This window comes from Polypterus senegalus, chromosome 8 (assembly GCF_016835505.1).
Source record: "Polypterus senegalus isolate Bchr_013 chromosome 8, ASM1683550v1, whole genome shotgun sequence".
Lineage (NCBI taxonomy): Eukaryota > Metazoa > Chordata > Cladistia > Polypteriformes > Polypteridae > Polypterus > Polypterus senegalus.
This window is the reverse complement of record NC_053161.1, coordinates 183106057-183121535: the sequence shown is the minus strand read 5'-3', so window position 1 is coordinate 183121535 and position 15479 is coordinate 183106057. Positions and strand designations below refer to the sequence as shown.

At 40.1% G+C, this 15479-nt stretch overlaps 1 protein-coding gene across 3 annotated transcripts in view; it reads left to right on the top strand.

Annotated features, from left to right (window-relative positions):
• Nucleotides 1–15479, top strand: part of LOC120533527 (zinc finger protein 239-like) — a 304582-nt gene that overhangs the window by 7455 nt on the left and 281648 nt on the right. The window lies entirely within an intron of this gene.

Genomic DNA, 15479 nt, shown 5'->3' with positions numbered 1-15479 from the left:
TGCCTCCCCAGACCATCACTGACCCACAAACAAACCAGCCAGCTGAACGATGTTACAGGCAGTATAATGTTCTCCACGGCTTCTCCAGACCCTTTCACATCTGCCACATGTGCTCAGGGTGAACCTGCTATTATCTGTGAAAAGCACAGGGTGCCTGCCAGTCCTGGACCTGCCAATTCTGGTATTCTATGGCAAATGCCAATCAAGCTCCACGGGGCCCATGAGAGAACGCTGAGCCCTCAGGCCATGAAGTCTATTTCTTTTTGTCAGAGGTGGCCTGCCTGTTGGAGGTCATTTTCTAGGCTCTGCCAGTGCTCATCCTGTTCCTCCGGTCCTGCTGATGGGTTCAGGACCTTCTCTGGCCCTGTCCAGCTCTCTTTGAGTAACTGTCTGTCTCCTGGAATCTCCTCCATGACCTTGAGACTGTGCTGGGAGACACAGCAAACTTTCGGGCAATGCCACATATTGATGTGCCATTCTGGAGAAGTTGGACTACCTGTGCCACCTCTGTAGGGTCCATTTATGGCCTCATACTACCAGTAAGTAGTGACACTGACCATAGCCAAATGCAAATTGAGTGACAAAACAGATGATGAGGGGAAAATGTTACTGGCCTCCCTCCACCTGTTAAATCATTCATTCCTGTTTTGGGGGTGTGGACGAAGGTTCAAACAAATAGCAGGCAGACACCAATTCTAATAAGCAGAATCTTTTATTTCTGACTTCTTGGTGAGCAGAGTGGCTTTTCCTTACAGAGAGAAAATGCAAGGAAGGCCCCCGACAAGGGCGGTTCAGCTGTATTTATAACAAAATCTTCAAAGAGAATGGTTAGAAAAAAAATAGAGCAGTCCCATCCAAGGCCATTAGGAAATTCTTTACAAAATTTGCTGATTAAAGAGGAAAGCGTAAATTCTAGTCTTCTATTTGGAAAGAAGCTTATCAGAAAACTTGTCATATGTTTGGCATCTTACTTGGACAATAACCAGACACTGCTTGAGACAAGCCGGGGAGTGGCTGAGAGCTGCATTCCACAGCTGGAAGCACACTTCTGTTAATAATAATACCTAGCCACACAGAGAACATGCAGATTTTCATACAGAAGCTAGCAATAGATTTTAAATTCCATTCCACAGGGGTCATCTAATTGTTGCCCCTCTAGTGCACCAAAGCAGCTGAAACTGATAAACAAGCCCCTCTGCTACTTAACTGACCTGATCAATAGCCCACAAGTTTCATTGACTTGATGCTATTCTCGGATTAAAAAGTGTTCCTTTAATGTTTTTGAGCAGTATATTTTAATGTAATATTGTGGTTTTATAAGTCACTACATAAATTACTGAAATACACTTAATGACAGTTTTGGATAGCCCTGCACTTCAGTCCTTCACAAATGCAGTAGTTTACAAACATCGTATATTAATTTCTCTTTGAGAAGCATGAAAAATAATTGTGTTGAATCTCAACTTATGATTACATTTTTACTACGTATGTACTATTGATTGACTTTTTTTTAAATCAGATGGTCACTTTATTTTAACAAGCAATGTAAATAACCTGTTTACTCTTTACCCTCAGATCAAATTCTATTTGTTTATCAAGCAAAACTGAATATTTTCATTTTCTACACAATACTGTAATAACTGTACAGTTCACTCAGTGAGACACACAAACACACTCACTATGCATACACACTATGAGTGCCATCATTGGTTTTCCTGTGGATTGGACTGTTGAATCGACACAATGGCTGTGCATGCTGGGGTCTTTGGCACTTGTCGTCCCAGTAGCATGTGAGGTGTCACCAATGGTTTACCTGCTCCTCAAGAAGACTCTGTTTCCTTCTCCCTATTCCAGTCTTGGTTCAAGGTTGTCGCGGTGACAAAAGTATTTTTTTCTGAGATGTTCAATTTGTTGAAAAAATTGTCTGTGGCCAGCATCCAGTGTAATGTTTTGTCTAAATTCTTCATTCCTTTTTTTGTAGCATTATAGTCCATTATCATTTCTAGCCAAGGAATCTCCTATCCCTGTGCAGATCACATTGTGCTCCAAAGATGTGTCATTTGTTTAGACAAACGTGAAGGTCTTCACTGGTGTCTTCTGTGTGGCCAGCAGTTGAGATGGGAGCTCTGGCTTATTTGTCCTTATTGTGCTAAGCATTGTTACCTTCGTCTTGAGGAGCTGCTGTCCCAGTTTGTGTAAAAGTAAAAGTTACTGCTTATGGCGTTGTGGCCATGCAGCTTATGTCATGTCCAGGGCGAGCCTCACGCCTTAATTTCTCACAGGAGTTCCTCCATCTGACTTCCCTTTGTTAATGAAATGACATCCTCTGCTCTTCTGTATCTCTGTGTTTCCCCTTGAGCAAGTTATTCATAGCTTTGGACTGGCTTATCATTTTTATGCAGATTATGTTTAGATCTAGTTCAGTGTTAAAAGTGACACTTCAGAAAATCTTTCTCAGCTCACAACTTACCTCAGTTAAATTAAATTAAAATTAAAACTTGAACAGAGCAAAACATTTTAAAATTAAATTCCAACATAACTGAACTCCTGCAAAGTGGCACTAAAGTGTAACTTAAGAAAACAAGCAACGCCTCAGCCATTCTTGGTGATGATCTCAGCAGACCTTCTTTTACTGCAAAGAATCTCGGTGTCACTTTGATTCCTCCTTTTCTTATTTCACCCATGTAAGCCATATTAAAAAACTTCCACCTGTTTCACATTCCTTATTTTTGCTCATTCCACTCCTTTTCTAATGCTGAGAATCTTGTCCCTGCTTTTATCACATCCCACATTGATTATTGTAAGTCACTACTGGCAGGTGCCACTTCTAATCTTATATCACAGCTCCACCTGATTCAAAACTCAACTGCAAGAGTCCTGACACAGACTAGCAACAGCGAGCACATCACAGCCATCCTGCTGCACCTTCACTGGTCCCTGTATCTTACAGGATTGAACATCAAATTCTGTTCTTGACCTGCCCATTAAGTTCCTCTCATTCTGTGCCCCTCACTAACCTGCACTCTGTGGGTAACAGCAGGGCCCTCAGTTGTATATAGCGCCCTGACTGTGGAATGACCTCCTGAAATTAATGACATCAGCTGACTCCATTCATTTGTTTTTAACTCATTTGTTTAGGAAGACATTAAACAGACCTGACATTCTGTCCCTTCTTTCAGTTTACCCCATCTGTCTGTTCAGGTACTCAGGGTTTGAATTTTTGTCACAATTTCTGTTATTTGTTCAAGAATCCATTCATCCATCTATTATCCTACCCGCTATATCCTAACTACAGGGTCACAGGGGTCTGCTGGAGCCAATCCCAGTCAACATTGGGCGCAAGGCAGGAACAAATCCCGGCCAGGGCACCAGCCTACCGCAGGGCACACACATACCAAGCACACACTAATGACAATTTAGGATCGCCAATGCACCTAACCTGCATGTCTTTGGACCCTGGGAGGAAACCCACACAGACACGGGAGAACACGCAAACTCCACGCAGGGAGGACCTGGGAAGGAAACCCAGATGGGTCTCCTAACTGTGAGGCAGCAGCGCTACCCACTGCGCCACCGTGCTGCCCTTGTTAAAGATTGTATACCCTGTATTTGTCTTTTGCGGTGGGTTGGCACCCTGCCCGGTGTTTGTTTCCTGCCTTGCACCCTGTGTTGTCTGGGATTGGCTCCAGCAGACCCCCTTGACCCTGTAGTTAGGATATAGCAGGTTAGATGATGGATGGATGTATTTATCTTTATTTAGTGAAGATATTATTTGCAGCCAGTGTTATATCGGTCCTGTTATTCTTTCTGAATTTTGGGCATAGGAAGGGTGCTATATAAATAAATTGTTATCTTATTAGTATTTTTATTTTACTTATTTTAATTATTACTTTTGATGACCCATTATTTATGACAAAAATGAGAGTAGTTCTATATAAGGCAATTAATATACTGTATAGCATAATTCAGTGTAGAATATGTATTACCGTATTCTTCACATTCATGTTTAAAAATATTAGATTGGCTTAAATGTTTATTCTAAATTGGTTTAGAATAATATTGTATACATGCATAGTATATTTTAAAAATGTAATAACTTTTATTTTGCTAAACTCTAACGTGGTGCAAACATTGTAATTATATTGTAAATTTTGTTTCATGAATGTAAATGAAAAACTGTTTTCAATTAACACGGATCTTGATGATTTTAATTTTGTCGATATGTTAAATGGTTCCCACAGACCTGACCACAACGACTTGGCAAATGATTTGAACTCCTTTTGACGTGTATTGGGGTCCATTGTCTAATATTAATGTCTCTGCAATGCCGTGTCTAGCGAAGGCTGCTTTTAGCTTGCGTATCACAGTTGCTGATGTGGTGGTGTGAAGTTTGTCTAATTCATAATATCTGCTATAGTACTCAACAGTTACAAGGTAGTTTCCATTGTTCTATGTGATTCTTGATTTCGCCATATTCAGCAGCTCTTCCTTTAGTCGACTTCGCAAGGCAAGGGGAATCCTTCTTGGCAGGTACACTTCTGGAACTGCTGCGAGGTCAAGGTGAATACTACACTCCCCAGAGAAGTGTAGTAGAAATCTGGTGTGCAAATAAAAGCATAGCATTTGTGAACAATTGGGATGATTTTTGGGAAAGGCCTGGATTTTTCAGAAGAGATGGTCTTCATCCTAACTGGAGGGGATCTTATGTATTATCCCAAAATATGGCAGCAAAACTGCCTGGTTGACTGATTAGAGCACCATCCAGGCCGCAGTCATGTGATCTTAAATCACAGGCTGTTGTTTATCCCACCTGTTATTTTCCTGAAGCTGTTACCCATAATCCCTGTTGTGGGGCATCCAGTAAATTTAGTCTTGATACAAACCCTAAATTAATTAATAATCAAAAAATAAGCTGTATAATTAGACCAAGGGATAAAACCAGACCCACCACCAGGGGCATCTGTAATAGAAATTTACTTCAAATTAAAAAATATATCAGCAGTTCAGAAAGAACCATGCAGTTTTAAATGCTGTTTATTGAACATTCGCTCTCTTGGCACTAAAGCTGTTTTGGTAAATGGCATTATATTAAGTACAAAATCTGATCTGTGTCTTCTCACTGAAACCTGGCTTAGTAAATGTGACACTGTTCCCCAAGCTGAGGCGTCACCAGATGGATACTGTTCCTTCATAAGTCTAGAGATTCTGGTCGAGGAGGAGGCCTTGGAATAATTCATTGTAACAAAATGCAAATCACTTCTAAAAATTTAGGCAACTTTACATCCTTTGAGGCATTCATTTTAAATATTAAAACAGATTCCAACACAATTATAGTGCTAGTCTACAGACCACCAGGGCCATATTCATTGTTCATGACTGAATTTAGCAACCTTTTATCTGATTTGGCCATAAATTTTGATGACGTAGTACTAATGGGGGATTTTAATGTACACATTGATGTGGAAACTGACACTTTTAGCAAATGTTTTACTTATTTGTTAAATTCAGTAGGATTTTGTCAGATTGTCAAAGGTCCAACTCATAATCATAACCACACATTAGATTTAATTATAACTTACAAAGTTGAAATTCAAAATTTAAATATTACTCCATTAAATGAAGTTATTTCCGATCACTTCTTAATTACATTTGATTTAGTTTTGCCCTCGCCAATGCACTCGCAGATTAAAACAAAGACAGTACGACATCTAGATTGTAATTCTGGTTCAAAATTTATAGATACCTTGAGTAAGTCGAGTGTAATTGTGGAAAACCATTTAGATCAGTAACATCAAATGTGTGGAAAACCATTTAGATCAGTTAACATCAAATGTAAACGTGGAAAACAATTTAGATCAGCTAACATCACATTATAATGTGACCTTGAGAGATGCTCTGGACACAGTGGCTCCCTAAAACAAAAGTGATCAAAGCACATAGAAACTCTCCCTGGTTTAATGAAAACACTCGCGCTCTTAAATTAGAGTGTCGAAAACTGGAGCCAGATGGAGAACAACAAAGCTACATGTCTTTCAAATTGCATGGACAGAGAGTGTTAATAAATATAAAAAAGCCCTCTTTAAAGCTCGCTCAGAATACTATTCTACATTAATAGATAGCAATAATAAAAATCCTCGGTACTGTTTAGAACAGTGGCTAAATTAACAAATGGGAATTCAGATCAACAGTGCAAAATACCAACAGATATTAGCAGTACAGACTTTATGAACTTCTTCAATGAGAAAATTAAAAATATAAGATCCCAGATCTCAGCATCACAGTACAAACCAAATACTAGCTTAGCAGACCCTGTCTCACATTGCATTCAGCACTTTAATAATTTTAATCCTGTAACTGAGCAGGAAGTCTTAACTTTAATTACTAAAATGAAGCCCACTACTTGTTCCCTAGATCCAGTGCCAACAAAACTAGTAAAAAGTGCAATGGATGTTCTTGCAGCGCCTATTCTAAACATTATCAATAGTTCATTATTGCATGGCACAGTACCTGATGCACTAAAAGTGTCAGTCATTAAACCTTTACTTAAAAAGTCAGACCTAGACCCACACATACTAAATAACTATAGGCCTATTTCAAATTTACCATTTCTCTCTAAAATACTAGAAAATGTAGTCGCCAGTCAGCTTCAGTCACACCTTACGCATTACAATTTATTTGAGAAATTCCAGTCTGGTTTCGCGACTGGTCATAGTACAGAAAGCACTAACACGGGTTGTAAATGACATTCTGATATCCTCTGATGAAGGAAACTCCACTGTAATTATGTTGTTGGACTTAAGTGCAGCATTTGACACCATTGACCATTCTATTTTACTGCACAGGCTAGAAAACGATGTTGGGCTTACAGGCCCCGTGCTTGCTTGGTTTAGTTCTTATTTATCAAATCGATTCCAATATGTACAGAAATGTGCTGACAGTACTCCATCATTATACACAGAAGTTCAATATGGTGTCCCAGGGCTCAGTACTGGGACCTTTACTGTTTTCACTTTACATGCTTCCACTGGGATCTCTCATTAGGAAACATAATGTTAATTTTCACTCGTATGCAGATGACACCCAGTTATACCTTTCATTTAAATCAAATGAAGTTTCTCCGATGTTGTCTTTAATTAGTTGTGTTAGTGAATTAAAGGAATGGATGAATGAGAACTACTTGTCTTTAAATACAGATAAAACAGAGATGTTAATTGTTGGAGGGAATGACGCTGATCACAGCAATATTTTGTCATCATTTAACTCAGTTGGAATCCCAATTAATTTTACTGAATCAGCCCGCAATCTAGGAGTTATCTTTGACTCTAGCATGTCATTTAAAGCATATTACAAAGTTGTCCAAAACATGTTTTTCCATCTTAAAAATGTTAGGAAATTAAGGCGCTTTCTAAATAAACAGGATTGTGAGAAATTAATTCATGCATTTATCTCTAGTAGGATTGACTACTGCAATGCGGTGTTCACTGGCTGTTCAAACTGTTCTCTATACAGCCTCCAGTTAATCCAAAATGCGCTGCAAGAATTATTACAAGAACAAGAAAATATGAACACATAACCCAGTTCTTAAATCTTTACACTGGCTCCCAGTTAAGTTTAGGGCAGATTTCAAAATCCTCCTTTTAACATATAAAGCATTAAATGGCCAAGGTCCGCTTACTTGTCTGAACTTATCATGACTTACAAACCTGAGCGCACATTAAGATCTCAAGATGCCGGTCTGCTTAGGATTCCAAGGATTAATAAAATAACAGTGGGAGGTCGAGCTTTTAGTTACAGGGCCCCTAAACTGTGGAATGGTCTTCCTGCTTCTATAAGAGATGCCCCTTTGTCTCAGCCTTTAAATCCCGGCTGAAGACTCACTACTTCAGTTTAGCATATTCTGACTAGAGCTGCTGATTAACTGTACATACTGCATCTCTGTTGTTAGTCATTAGCACTAAAACATAAGTAACTTGAAGTTAGTTATAATTGAATACTAACCCTCACCTATTCTGTGTCTCTTCTCGGTACTCAAATGTGGCACTTGGTGCCACGGCCCACCTTGCCAAGTTGTTTGCCTGCCTATGGTAAAGTCATCCCTGATGGAGGATCACAGGAATCATGGGAAAGAGGGTCCTTTCATCGGATTGGCTGGCAGCTGTTTCAGCCGTGGAATGGCCAAATGGGGGAGGCAGCTTGATGGATGAGGTCTCCAGGACTCTAAAAATATCCAAATTTATTATGTGATATCATCTACTGTTAAATTCTGCTCGTACTTCTAAAATTTTTATTTTATGCTGTATTAAGGATTTGTTCTGTTGTGTATTGTATTGTATTGTATTGACCCCCTTGTTTTTGACACTCACTGCACGCCCAACCTAATTGGAAAGGAGTCTCTCTTTAAACTGCCTTTCCCAAGGTTTCTTCCATTTTTCCCTACAAGGTTTTTTGGGAGTTTTTCCGTGTCTTCTTCGAGAGTCAAGGCTGAGGGGCTGTCAAGAGGTAGGGCCTGTTAAAGCCCATTGCGGCACTTCTGTGTGATTTTGGGGTATACAAAAATAAACTATTGTATTGTAACAGACCAATGCCCTTAAAAACGTCAGCCAACTCTTCTTTTATTGACTGTATGTCAGCTGTTGAGGTCACTGGTAGGATTACCTTAATCAAATCCAAATCTAGACATGCCTTTAGCCCTAACACTGGAGGTTCCTGTGTCTCTATAACAGTCAGTCAGTCATTGTCCAACCCGCTATATCCTTACGCAGGGTCATGGGGTCTCCTGGAGCCAATCCCAGCCAGCATAGGGCACAAGGCAGGAACAAATCCCTGGGCACACACCAAACACACACTAGGGACAATTTAGGATCGCCAATGCGCCTAACCTACATGTCTTTGGACTTGGGAGGAAACCGGAGCCCTGGAGGAAACCAACGCAGACACGGGAAGAACATGCAAACTCCACGCAGGGAGGACCCGGGAAGCGAACCCAGTTCTCCTTACTGTGAGGCAGAAGCGCCACTGTGCCACCCATCTCTATAACATAGAAATCCAAAACCATGCTGCGCTCCTTGTATGTCCAATGCGCAGCGTACATGTATCTCTTACTATAAGCAGCTCACAGTTTGCATTGCATTCACTCAGTAGACTATTGTACTCACTCACAGGAATTATATTAACTTATGCACTGGTGTCTAATTTAAATTTAAGTTTTTCACCTTGCTTTCCTATTGCCATGTCTGCAAAGGCTTGTTCAGCTTCAGAGGGTTGTTCCTTTCTCACTGCATCAATAAACAGCTCGTCTTCCTCTTTATCTGAGGCATCACACACTGCTGCACGGGTTTACCTTTCTCAGTCCTGCAAACTTTAGCGAAGTGGTTCAACTTACTACATTTTTTACACTGTCTTCCTTTAGCTGGAAATTGACTTTTTCCACCGCGTGCTTTGTTTCTGCAGTAGCTGCACTTCTCAATATGCTTGTATGTGTCAATCGCTTCATATTCTTTTGCTGCCTTCTCAATTGTGTAATGCGTTTTTTATGCAGCGCTCTTTGGAGTTCTTGCTTGTTGTCCACGTACTGCGTTCACAGTTGGTTCACGTGAGTCGCTCGGGGTGCCTGCATCGAAGGTTCTCAGCTGTACTTGTGCTATCTTGTGCAATATTGTGATGTCCACGGCTTTGTTTAATGTTGGCTCAGACCCGGCGCTTAAAAGTTTCTCTCGCACTTTTGTTGAATTTACACCAAACACTATTCTATCCCTGACTATTTCATCTTTGTTTGCATAAGCACAGTGCTTCACCAGCAATTTGAACTCCGTTACAAAGTGATCAAAAGTCTTGTTTATCCCCTGCGTCTTCTCATTAAATTTGTATTTCGCGAATATTGTATTCATCTTAGGCATGACATACGCATCAAAGCAGTCAAAATAAGTTTTCAGTACCTTGGCTTCCTTCTGGGTGACAGTCCATGTATTGAAAATGACTCTTCCTTTTTCCCCAGTCCACAGGAGCAGGTAGTTGCATTTCTCACTCTCGTCTTTGCCTTTTAGCGCCCCAGAAAACATCAGCTCCATGTGTTGTTGGAACTTTTTCCATTCTCCTGGCAGGTTAAGAGAATCCCAGTCAATTCTTGGTGAGGGAACTGCAGAAAAATCCATGACTGCCCTCTTTTCTGACACCATGTCTTGTTTTCACAAATTGTGCAAAATTAAATGATGGCAATCAAGGTTCTTTTTTCTGGCGCCTTCCTTATGACATAGGTGCCTAAACAATGCCTGATAATAATACTTTTCAATGACATATCTTAAAACACATATATGTATTAATATTTTGTTGACACATAAATATTACAACAGATGTGGAAAAAGGACAAAGTGCAGGTCTCTTATGAAATTCTTAGAACTCGCTGGAAGTCCTACCATTATCGTGTTTAATTGTGAATGCTGCCTCGAGACTTAGGGTGCTGTTTAGCACCATAAACACTCTTTTAAATCCACCTATCAGCGGCTTCCCTGAGAGTACGCCTGAGACCTGTGAGCTTTATCTTAATTATTTTATAAGTTAAATTGAAGCCATTCATTTCAGCATTACTTTCCAGCAAACTGTTGATTACTGTGGGAAGACACCAATCACTCTAAGGCCAGTGCACAGCCAGTTTACTTCCTTTCAGCCTATTGACTCTTCTCAGCTAGCTGATATAACCCTGCATATGAAACCTTCCAATTATCCACTAGATACCTTACTCTCATGCCTATTTAAAGATACTTTTAAAGCGTTTAGTCCAATTGTGTTGGCTATTATTAACAACTGTCTAAAATGCGGTATAATGCAAGACAACTTTAAACATGCAATTGCTCAGCCTTTGCTGAAGAAGCCCACACCTGATCCTACACCTCTTTCAAACTATAGGCCTATTTCTAAGTTCCCATTTCTGTCCAAAATTATGGAGAAAGTGGTTTCTTTGCAGTTACATTGTTATCCTCCAGATATGAAATTATGTGATGTGTTTCAGTCAGGTTTTAAAAAACTTCACAGTGCTGAATCAGGTCTACTGAAGGTAACAAATGATATTCTATTAACTTTGGACGCGTATTTGGGCTCTTCTGCAATCTTGGTCTCTCCTCATGTCCAAACCAACGCAATCTCGCCTCTCTGACTTTGTTTCCCAACCGTCCAACTTGAGCTGACCCTGTAATGTCCTAATTTCTAATCCTGTCCATCTTTGTCACACCCAATGCAAATCTTAGCATCATCTACCTCCAGCTCTGTCTCCTGCTTTCTGATCAGTGCCACCAACTCCAGCCCATATAACATTGCTGGTCTCACTACTGTCCTGTAGACCTTCCTTTTCACTCTTGCTGACAAATCACTCCTGATGCTCTTCTCTACCCACTCCATTTCACTTCCACAATCCCCATTACTTTGTACTATTGATCCCAAATATTTAAATTCGTCCATCTTCGCCAACGCTATTCCCTGCATCCTCACCATTACACTGACCTCCCTCTCATTTACACACATGTATTCTATCTTGTTCCTACTGACCTTCATTCCTCTCCTCTCAAGGGTATATCTCCACCTCTACAGGGTCTCCTCAACCTGCTCCCTACTATCGCTACAGATCAACAGTGTCATCAGCAAAGATCATAGTCCACGAGGACTCCTGTCTAATCTTGTCTGTCAACCTGTCCATCACCATTGGAAATAAGAAAGGCCTCAGAGCCGATCCATGATGTAATCCCACCTCCAACTTGAATGCATCCGTCACTCCTACCGGAGACCTCACCACTGTCACACTTCCCTCGTACATATCCTGTACAACTCTTACGTACTTCTCTGCCACTCCTGACTTCCTCATATAATACAGCATCTCTCTCTGTTAATATGCTTTCTTCAATGCAACTCCTTCTGGCCTTCTCTATACTTCTCCTTCAACACCCTCAGAGCAAATATTGCATCTGTACTGCTCTTTCTTGGCATGAAACCACACTGCTGCTCACAAATCACCACCTCACTTCTTAACAAAGCATCCGCTACTCTTTCCAATAACTTCATGCTGTGGCTCATCAATTTTATTCCCCTGTAGTTCCTACAGCTCTGCACATCCCCCTTTTTCTTATAAATCTGTACCAGTACACTTCTTCTCCACTCCTCAGGAATCTTCTCACTTTCCAATATTCTGTTAAACAATGTGGTTAAAAACTCTACTGCCACCTCTCCTAAACACATCCATACTTCCACAGGTATGTTATCTTCACCATCGGCTTTTCCATTCTTCATTCTCTGCATAGCTGTCCTTACAACTCCCCATCTCTTTGATTATCCCACTTATTCATTGCCATCCTCTTCCTCTGTATACTCTCCTGTACTTCTCCATTCCACCACATGCCCCATCCCCGATTTGTCCAGATGTCACGCCAAGCACCCTTCTTGCTATCGCCCTTACTAAATCTGCTGCAGTTGCCCAATTATCTGGTAACTCTTCACTGCCACCCAGTGCCAGTCTCACCTCCTCGGTAAACTCAACCTTGCAGTCTTCCTTTTTCAAATTCCACCATTTGATTCTTGGCTCTGCCTTCACTCTCTTCCTCTTCTTGATCTCCAGTGTTATCCTACAAACCACCATCCTATGCTGCTTAACTACACTTTCCCCTGCCACCACTTTTCAGTCTTCAACCTCCATCAGATTGACTCTTCTACATAGGATGTAATCTACCTGTGTGCATCTTCCTCCACTCCTGTATGTATTGTAACCGTATGTTCCTCCCTCTCCTTAAAATACACATTCACCACAGTTATGTCCATCCTTTTGGCAAAATCCACTATCATCTGACGTTCTTCATTCCTCTCCTTGACACCATACTAAATATTACCTCCTCATCTCCTCTGTTCCCTTTACCAAAATGTCCATTGAAATTTGCTCCAATTTTCCATCTTCATAATCAGTACTCTGTCTGACACTCTTTTCACCTACAAAACACCCTTGACATACTGTTTCTTCAGAATAACCCCAGAAAACTGCAGAAAAAAGCCACCTTAGCATGCCACATTTACACATACTTACTACAGCTACCACGATAGCATAATGGTATCAGCCACTGACTAGTATCCAAAAGGTCATGAGTTCGATCCCACATGGTTCAGTTTTGAGAAGTAAACTGCTCTTATTCTTACAATTTTAGAATAAAAATACGCATTTGATTTCAGTGTGTAACAGCCAATGTAATTTATGATACTTGTAAAGGTTAGTTTGTTTTTATTCACTTTTCATTCTCAGTCTCAGTCGTGTTCAGGATCCTTCCCTACCCCCCATCTGAGAATGATCTTTTCACATAAAGATGCGCTGTAGCTCTGCAGCGTACTTGTGACTGCATTCTCGTACCAATGCTTGCGAACTGAAGTGCCTGCGTGCACTTTTCGTGGCATTATATGTCTATTTTTTTGAGCATGCCCGTGTCGCTCAAACACAGGAACATATGTTGGTGTACAAGAATAAAAAACAAGTGCACTTTTATTCTAGACTATAAGTGAAGAAAAAATAAAGCAAGTTGCAGTAGGCGGTTGATACGACAGCTTGCGTGGTGCAATGCTAAGAACTGCTGATTTCCGATCCGTGCTATATAAAATCATCACATTCAAATATTAACAATTTCCACACACCCTTCCTACATTCACGACATGTGTACTTGTTGCAGTGTACACATCTCTCTGTGCTATGGTTCCTATTACACTGAATGAGCACCTGACATTGTACTTTCTTCCCTATATAAATAATATTCGAGTATAGCGTCTCCAAATAAATCACATTTGAGTTATAGCGCTTCTTTATGTGAAAACAGCATTGCCAGATTGATGATGGGGGGGGAATCGTGAACGCAACTGAGAGAATGGAACTGAATAAAAAAAGACTGAAATCAAATGTATGTTTTTATTCTAAAATAGTTAAGTACATGCAATATTATTTGAAAGCGAACAGCGTCAGATCGGTTTGAATATCGCCCGATCTGACGCTGTTCGCTTTCAAATAATATTGCATTAGTCGATGATGTTTTTACATATATTGTCTCTTTCATTCATCTTGCGGTTTGTAATCAGTGACCGCGTGTTTTTTCCCCGATCTTGCCAGTTCGCACATGTTGCTGTATGGTGCTGTTTCTTTTGTACTCCAGGACATGCAGTGGACAGAATAGTACAGAGCAGTAAGTTCAGCGCTATATGCAATCAGACAGACAAACAGGCAGAGAAGGCACTAGATATATAAATAAACAGGGAAGGCACTGTATAATAGATATATAAAAAACAGCTAAGGGGATAGATATATAGATAGGTAGGAAGGAAAGGCACTATATGATAGGCAGACAGGGAAGCTCCTATATAATAATAAAATTACTGTTATTACTATGTAGATAGACAGGGAGTTCAGCGTGCAGCGTGTATTCAAACCCGATCTGACGCTGTTCGTTTTCAAATAATATTGCATGTACTTAACTATTTTAGAATAAAAACATACATTTGATTTCAGTTTTTTTTTTTATTCAGTTCCATTCTCTCAGTCGCGTTCACGATCCCCCCCCCAAATCTGACAATGCTGTTTTCACATAAAGACGTGCTATAACTCAAATGTGATTTATTTGGAGACGCGCTATACTCGAATGTTATTTATATAGGGAAGAAAGTACAATGTCAGGTGCTCATTCAGTGTAATAGGAACCATAGCACAGAGATGTGTACACTGCAACAAGTACACATGTCGTGAATGTAGGAAGGGTGTGTGGAAATTGTTAATATTTGAATGTGATGATTTTATATAGCACGGATCGAAATCAGCAGTTCTTAGCATTGCACCACGCAAGCTGTCGTATCAACCGCCTACTGTAACTTGCTTTATTTTTCTTCACTTATAGTCTAGAATAAAAGTGCACTTGTTTTTTATTCTTGTACACCAACATATGTTCCTGTGTTTGAGCAACACGGGCATGCTCAAAAAAATAGACGTGTAATGCCACGAAAAGTGCACGCAGGCACTTCAGTTCGCAAGCATTGGTATGAGAATGCAGTCACAAGTACGCTGCAGAGCTACAGCGCATCTTTATGTGAAAAGATCATTCTCAGATGGGGGGTAGGGAAGGATCCTGAACACGACTGAGACTGAGAATGAAAAGTGAATAAAAAAAAAAACTAACCTTTACAAGTATCATAAATTACATTGGCTGTTACACACTGAAATCAAATGCGTATTTTTATTCTAAAATTGTAAGAATAAGAGCAGTTTACTTCTCAAAACTGAACCATGTGGGATCGAACTCATGACCTTTTGGATACTAGTCAGTGGCTGATACCATTATGCTATCTTGGTAGCTGTAGTAAGTATGTGTAAATGTGGCATGCTAAGGTGGCTTTTTTCTGCAGTTATATTTTTGAATAAAAGTATACTTGTTCTATTATATTTGTACCTTTTGTGGAAGTGTTTGACATTTGGACTTCAG